The 6,924-nt window shown below is 41.1% G+C and overlaps 1 pseudogene; it reads right to left on the bottom strand.

Moving 5' to 3' along the window:
• Positions 1–976: 976 nt before the first annotated feature.
• Positions 977–6,054, bottom strand: LOC113880465 (annotated as a pseudogene).
• Between the last annotated feature and the right edge of the window lie 870 nt (positions 6,055–6,924).

Here is a 6,924-nt window from a genome sequence, read left to right on the forward strand (position 1 = left end):
TCCATTCTTTACCAAATAGCTATTCCAAATGGAGCTTATCAAACAACTTTCTATTTCCTACCTAGTGTGAATCTGTATTTGGGATACGTGTCAGTTTACTCTGTTTTCTTTCTTTTATGAATGACCAGGACCTGCACTGGGACATCTATTATTGTGAAGCTGGGATTTAACCCAACTAAGGGGAGGAAAAAGACCCGACACACCAAACTGTGTATTATTTACACGTTTCACTATTTAATTTCCTGTCTCCATTACACAGATTTTAGTATGCAGATTATTTGCCCAACAGGATTTATCAGTTCCTTGTTAAATCATATTCTCCTCAGGGTACATATTGTTCATATTTATAAATTCTTATTAATTTCAAGAATCACATTGTTTAGCCAACAAAATTATTACAGCTTTGATGAAGCTTTTAAAGTGTAACATGTAAATCACTATTTTCTCACTTTCATAAGCAGCTGAATTTTTGATCTGGTGGATTATTATGGTTTAGAAGATACTTAGTCTTAGGGAAAATGCACAAGATGGTGCAGTTGTGTGTAGATGAGGTTATTTAATTAGAACTGCTGTTAATGACAAATTGCTATCACTCTAGCTACCCCTCCTCCAAATTGCCTTTCTTAAGTAGATAAATGAGCAGCGCTTCCCAATGTTGTTCTAAATACGATGGGACTAATATTTAAAGCTATAAATGCTACAATAACAAATGACAGGATGGAAGAAGTAAATGAATATTAAGTGTTTATAATCACTTGTTTTCTAAATTGCATCTTGATTGTGTTACCTGGGAGACTATTAGGGGGAATGTTTAATGAAAAGAGAACTTAAGGAGTTTTAAAAGAAGATTTTAGAGTAAAATAAAATAAATATGTCTTCATGTCTTTGTGACAAAAAGGTAACTTTTTATGAGTTATCTTTTTATTTAATAAAGCTTTTTCTTTTTTTTTCAAAATGTAACATCGGTGGGCCCTGTTCATGCATCTTCACTAGCAGCTGGGGCATCTCCATCCTTGGTGTTTCTGGCGTGAATTACTTGAACTCTGTGCTTTGAAACCAGTTTAATAAGTCCTTTACTAAGGGGTTCCTGAAAGGCTGCCCTCGCCAGGGAACCACGGATCTTCAGTCTCTCAGAGACGACAGCTAGAGTTATAAACTTACAGTTGGGAACTTCTCTACAGAGTTTTGTCATATTTGCTTTGTCAAACAAGACTAGGTTATTGAGCTTGTCCCAGACTTTGCCTTTGGACTACTACTACTTTTTGGGGCTTACCACCAGATTTTTTCACTGGAAGTTTGTCTTTCTTTACCACATTTCCAGCATGTTTCTTCTTCTTGTCCTGGGCAGCATAGTGAAACTGGGAGAGCAGCTGCAACCCATTAGTTAGGTTCTTATGTGAGACAACAAGCGTTGTCTACATAACACGCTCATGCCTTGCTAGCACTTTATATCTGAGTAGTATCTTACTTTGCCTTTTCCAAACATTTAGATATCCATTATTGCATCTTTTCCTTCCAGTATCTCTGGGATGATAGAATGCCTCATTTGACAGAGGAAAAAACAGACCAGAAATGGTTATGTGGCTTGAATTAAACTGAAAACTCAATTAATAACAAAACTAAAATTATAATTCTATGGTGTTTAATGCCTTCCTGCAAATGTAAAATGGAGAAGATGGAAAAGTTGACTACTGCTTACAAGTCATGAGAATTTATAATACAAATTATGAAGTTCTGGCAGCTTTCCAATGCTAGAGTATTAGAAATAAATGATCAGTTTTCTAATTACAGACATTGGTTTCTCTCTTTGATGTATTTTCAGTATTTCCTATATGTTCTGAAATTAGGTCTTTGCCTTCAGAGTTAATATACAGCTGAGACCAGTGAGCATTCAGTTGAGGTGAAATGCTGTTTAGTGATTCTATAATTAAGGTGATCAGATCTACAATTTTTATTACTGCCATCAGCATTTCATCTTTCTCTGCTCCTCTGTCTTCTTAGTAATGATAAGGTAAGAACCAACCTTCCCTGATGGCTCAGGGTAAAGAGATGGTAAAGAGTCTGCCTGCAATGTGGAAGATCCAAGAAACAGTAACACCTCTTAAATCAGTGGCCATGTGCTGCTATCCAGAGAATGTAACTAAATCATCATGAAACTGCCGCAGATGTCTGCTCATCGCATGATGTAAAAACACTTGAATCTGCCATCCAAACACTCTGTTGAAATTGTCAATGTCTAATGTACTGACATGAAAGTTCTATGAAATTGGAGGACTATTTGTAATCATTTCTGTAGGTGCCCCTGGAGTTTTTTGGGAATCTGAATTTGTATTTTAGTGGAAACGCCCCTGGAGAAGCATCTCCTTTTCAGGTCCCTACCTTTTTTCCAGATCCTTCCTCTGTCCTTGATCAGTGAGCTGAGGGCTCTGTTACACAAGGTGAATTGGGCAAAGGAGGGAGAATCTTTTCCTGTTTCTGTATGAACAGCTCCAAGTTCAAGCTCATAGTCAGTGGGCTTGGAGAGAAAGCTTCTGGTTGAAAGAACTGCACCTTGTCTCTGGTCTCTAAAAGCTTGCTAAGTGGTCATCAGGAGGTGACCACCTCTTTCTGGTCATCAGGAGAAAATGGGCATGTGGACTGAAAATTAATGTGTCTATTTGGTTGTTCCTTAGACTTTTGTCAAAGGTTTATCTTCTCCTATGTTTGATTTGGCCCTAAGCTCACTCTTTCCCCTCCCTTAAGTACTATGTGTATCTCTGTTGAGAGACACTGGTTAAACAGAAGCATGCCAGCTGCTTTGAGGGCCAGTTTGGAAAACTTTGGACCAAAAAAGATTTTTCTCTTTCAGGGATCACAAGCTGAAATGCATAGTGAAATAAGAAACATAAATTAGTAAATCAGGCTGAGGATGACAGTAGATGGTGATAAGGGCTATGACAAACTGGCCCGGCCTCATCTAAAGGCATGGTTTGGTCTTCACTCAGCTTCAGCAAATGGGTGTTTTCTTGAAATGCCCATGGTTACCTTGAACCTCTGATTTTATTCATCAGAACCTAGAAATCTTTTTATGTGATAGCTCTTGGTTGAACAAATAAAAATAAATAAATAAATCATCTGGTAGGCCATACAAAATATGCCATGTTGCAACTGCTTTTTTCCATAGGTATTTGGAAACCTGGTTGAGGGAGGGAGGGAGGGAGGGAGATGAGCCAAAGCCCATGGAAAACCTGCCCAGTCAACATATTGTTTTCTATACCTATACTTATGAAGTCATTGCAGACTAAGAGATTTCCTGCCATATAGACATGGCAGAGCAAAGCCTCTTACCCCAGTGTATGCAGAATTTTGCACACCTCTGTGTTTTTGTGGGGAAAATGTCCATGACATTCTCAATGTTATGACAGTCTCAAAAAGTCTGTCAACCGAAAAGATTGTGAGTCTCTTCTGTCCCATCCTTGACAAGTTTGTCTAGTTTCTGCCTGTTTCTCTAGGGACAGGGAACTTACCACTGTGCATTCCTGTTAGAAGCAGTCTGAAGATAGGAAACTTCTTAATAGCAAATTTTTTTTTTTCTCAACCTTTTTGTTATTGGCAGCTGAAAAAGCCACCTAATCTTTAACTAGGAAAGTGCGTTTGAAAAAACAGTCTTAGAAATTAAGAGGTAGCTATAATTTCCTGTAACTATCACCCATTCTTAGAAAAAATGAACATTATTAAATTGTGATAGTTACTAATGGAATTTCTAATTCTTTTACAATTAAGGTCATTGAATCTTTATGTCTTGACCTTCATTCGGAGACGATTTACATGAAAATAAGGACTCCAAGTTTCCTCGTGTTCCGTTGACTCATTTAAGCTTTTTTCTGTCATGATTTCTAGAAATGTGAAACTGGAAATGATACGAGCAGCTGTGGTAGAATGGAAGCTCTTAAAGTCAGAAGATATTGAACTGATACTTCTGCTGCTTATTCAGTATATGATGGGAAACTGGAAGTATTGGTTTCCTCTTTTGAATGTGCGAGTCTGATAAAGTCTCTGCAAGTAGTGTGAAAAACAAATATGAACAGACAGTATGTCATAGTGTAACAAGAGTGTGGCCATGCATAACCCGTAGCATGCGGCCTGTGGCGCCCCATTGCCAGGTGAAGGTTTGCTGTTGCTGTTGCTCAGTCACCCAGTCACACCTGACTCTTTGCAACCCCATGGACTGCAGCACTGCCAGGAAGGTTGAGTTCAGTTCAGTCGCTCAGTCATGTCCAACTCTTTGCGACCCCATGGACTGCTGCACACCAGGCTTCCCTGTCCTTCACCAACTCCCGGAGCTTACTCAAACTCATGTCCATTGAGCCAGTGATGCCATCCAACCATCTCATCCTCTGTGGTTCCCTTCTCCTCCCACCTTTGATCTTTCCCAGCATCTGGGCCTTTTCAAATGAGTCACTTCTTTGCATCAGGTGGCCAAAGTATTGGAGTTTCAGCTTCAGCATCAGTCCTTCCAATGAATATTCAGGACTGATTTCCTTTAGGATGGACTGGTTGGATCTCCTTGCAGTCCAAGGGACTCTTAAGAGTCTTTTCCAATACCATAGTTCAAAAGCATCACTTCTTTGGTGCTCAGCTTTCTTTATAGTCCAAATCTCACATCCACACACGACTACTGGAAAAACCATAGCTTTGACAAGATGGACCTTTGTTGGCAAAGTAATGTCTCTGCTTTTTAATAAGCTGTCTAGGTTGGTCATAGCTTTTCTTCCAAGGAGCAAGCCTCTTTTAATTTCATGGCTGCAATCACCATCTGCAGTGATCTTGGAGGCCCCCCCCCCCCCCCCCCCGCAAATAGTCTGTGACTGTTTCCACTGTTTCCCCATCTATTTGCCATGAAGTTATGAGACCAGATGCCATGATCATAGTTTTCTGACTGTTGAGATTTAAGCCAACTTTTTCACTCTCCTTTCACTTTCATCAAGAGGTTCTTTAGTTCTTCTTCACTTTCTGCCATAAGAGTGGTGTCATCTGCATATCTGAGGTTATTGATATTTCTCTTGGCAATCTTGATTCCAACTTATGCTTCATCCAGCCCAGCATTTCTCATGATGTACTCTGCATATAAGTTAAATAAGCAGGGTGACAATATACAGTCTTGACATATTCCTTTCTTGATTTGGAACCAGTCTATTGTTCCATGTCCAGTTCTAACTGTTGCTGCCTGACCTGCATACAGGTTTCTCAAGAGGCAGGTCAGGTAGTCTGGTATTCCCATCTCTTTTAGAATTTTCCACAGTTTATTGTGATCCACACAGTCAAAGGCTTTGGCATAGTCAATAAAGCAGAAATAGATGTTTTTCTGGAACTCTCTAGCTTTTTTGGTGATCCAACAGATGTTGGCAATTTGATCTCTGATTCTTCTGCCTCTTCTAAATTCAGCTTGAACATCTGGAAGTTCACGGTTCATGTACTGTTGCCAGGAAGGTTACCTTGGGACTATTAATGGTCATACTCTGCCACTGGTTGGCTTGGTAATGGGCCCCTCCCCCAAGTGAGCATCTGTCAAAGAGTGAAGGTGAGTGGTCCCACTCAGCCACTGGTTGGTGCTACAGTAGGCCCCTCCCCCAAGAGACCAACTGTTAAAAAAGTACCTACTGGGCTAGTCTGTCAACAGTCAGCACAGCTGTGGTCCTGAGGTAGAGAGTGAGGTAAGAGATGGGTCCTGGCCTTCTCCCTAGCTCTCTAGCTCCCCTGGCCCCTGGCCACTGGGTGAGCTGAAGGCCCAGGGAACGGGATGGGGGATGTGTCCTGCAGGGTTCCAGAGCCCCTGCCAAGTCCGCCCACTAGCCAGGCCCAGACCTTGAGGCCATGGTGAACCTCTCCCCCATCCTTACCTCTGAGGCCTAGAGGCAGCAGTTGTCTGCTTGGAACATGGTCTGTGGGACTTGCCCCCACTGTGTGGGCAGCCTGAGTAACCCGAGGGCCTGGAAGGTCCTGGTTGCCTGACTCCCTCAGCAGTGGCGGGGCCTGAGGACTGGCCCTGAGGGAGCTGCTAGCTGAGATCTGCATTCTCTCAGCCAGGACCTGGGCCTCAGAGGTTAAAAGTTGTGCCTTGAGATCCTTGCCCTTTCTTGTCAGAACAGAGAGTAACTTTTGTTTGGTGGCGATTTACGGGATCATTTGTGCCCTGACTCACCTCAAGAACAAAGGCTCTCACAGCAAGAACTTTGCAGGAACTTACCATACCCCTCCCTCACCTTTCCTATGAAAGGACTTTCCTGAAAGCTTTTGGGGAGTTTGGGGTTTTTAAGGCAGGAGCCATCCATCTCCTTGCAGGGCCCTCAGTAAACCTTTAACTGTTCGCAACTCTGACGTGTTGGTGGTGTTTGGCCTCATGGTGTGTTGGGCACAGGGATTTCATTTCACCAACTGTAGGAATCATCAAAATCCAGATTTTATTGGCTGTGGAACTAAGTACTAGTTATTTAACTTTTCTAAGCCTCAGTTTCCATATCTGTACATTGAGAAGTAAACAGTGCTGGCTTATAGGAATATTTTAACTGTTAAATGAGAGTGTGTGTGTAAAGAGTTCCCATAATACCTGACATACAGTATGTATGTAATTAATGTTGGCTATTAATGTTTTGATGATGCTGATCAACGTAAAAGCACTGGGTAAAATGTAACATTTAAAACTATTGTGATCACTCAGACCTTTTATTTTCAGTGTGGAGACGAGGGTATGAGCAATCCCATGGTAGGAAGAGCTGGGTCAGGCTGTATTTGGAAGCATGAGGAACCTTTAAGAAATGCCAATTATACTTTGTGGCACGGAGCTTAAAATATTTTTAGAAAATCTTTAAAATAAACAGATACATTGAGAAATAAAATGAATTGTAAGGAGTTTTTGGATGCAACAAGAGTTTCACAGAAATTTTG

This window comes from Bos indicus x Bos taurus, chromosome 22 (assembly GCF_003369695.1).
Source record: "Bos indicus x Bos taurus breed Angus x Brahman F1 hybrid chromosome 22, Bos_hybrid_MaternalHap_v2.0, whole genome shotgun sequence".
Taxonomy (NCBI): domain Eukaryota; kingdom Metazoa; phylum Chordata; class Mammalia; order Artiodactyla; family Bovidae; genus Bos; species Bos indicus x Bos taurus.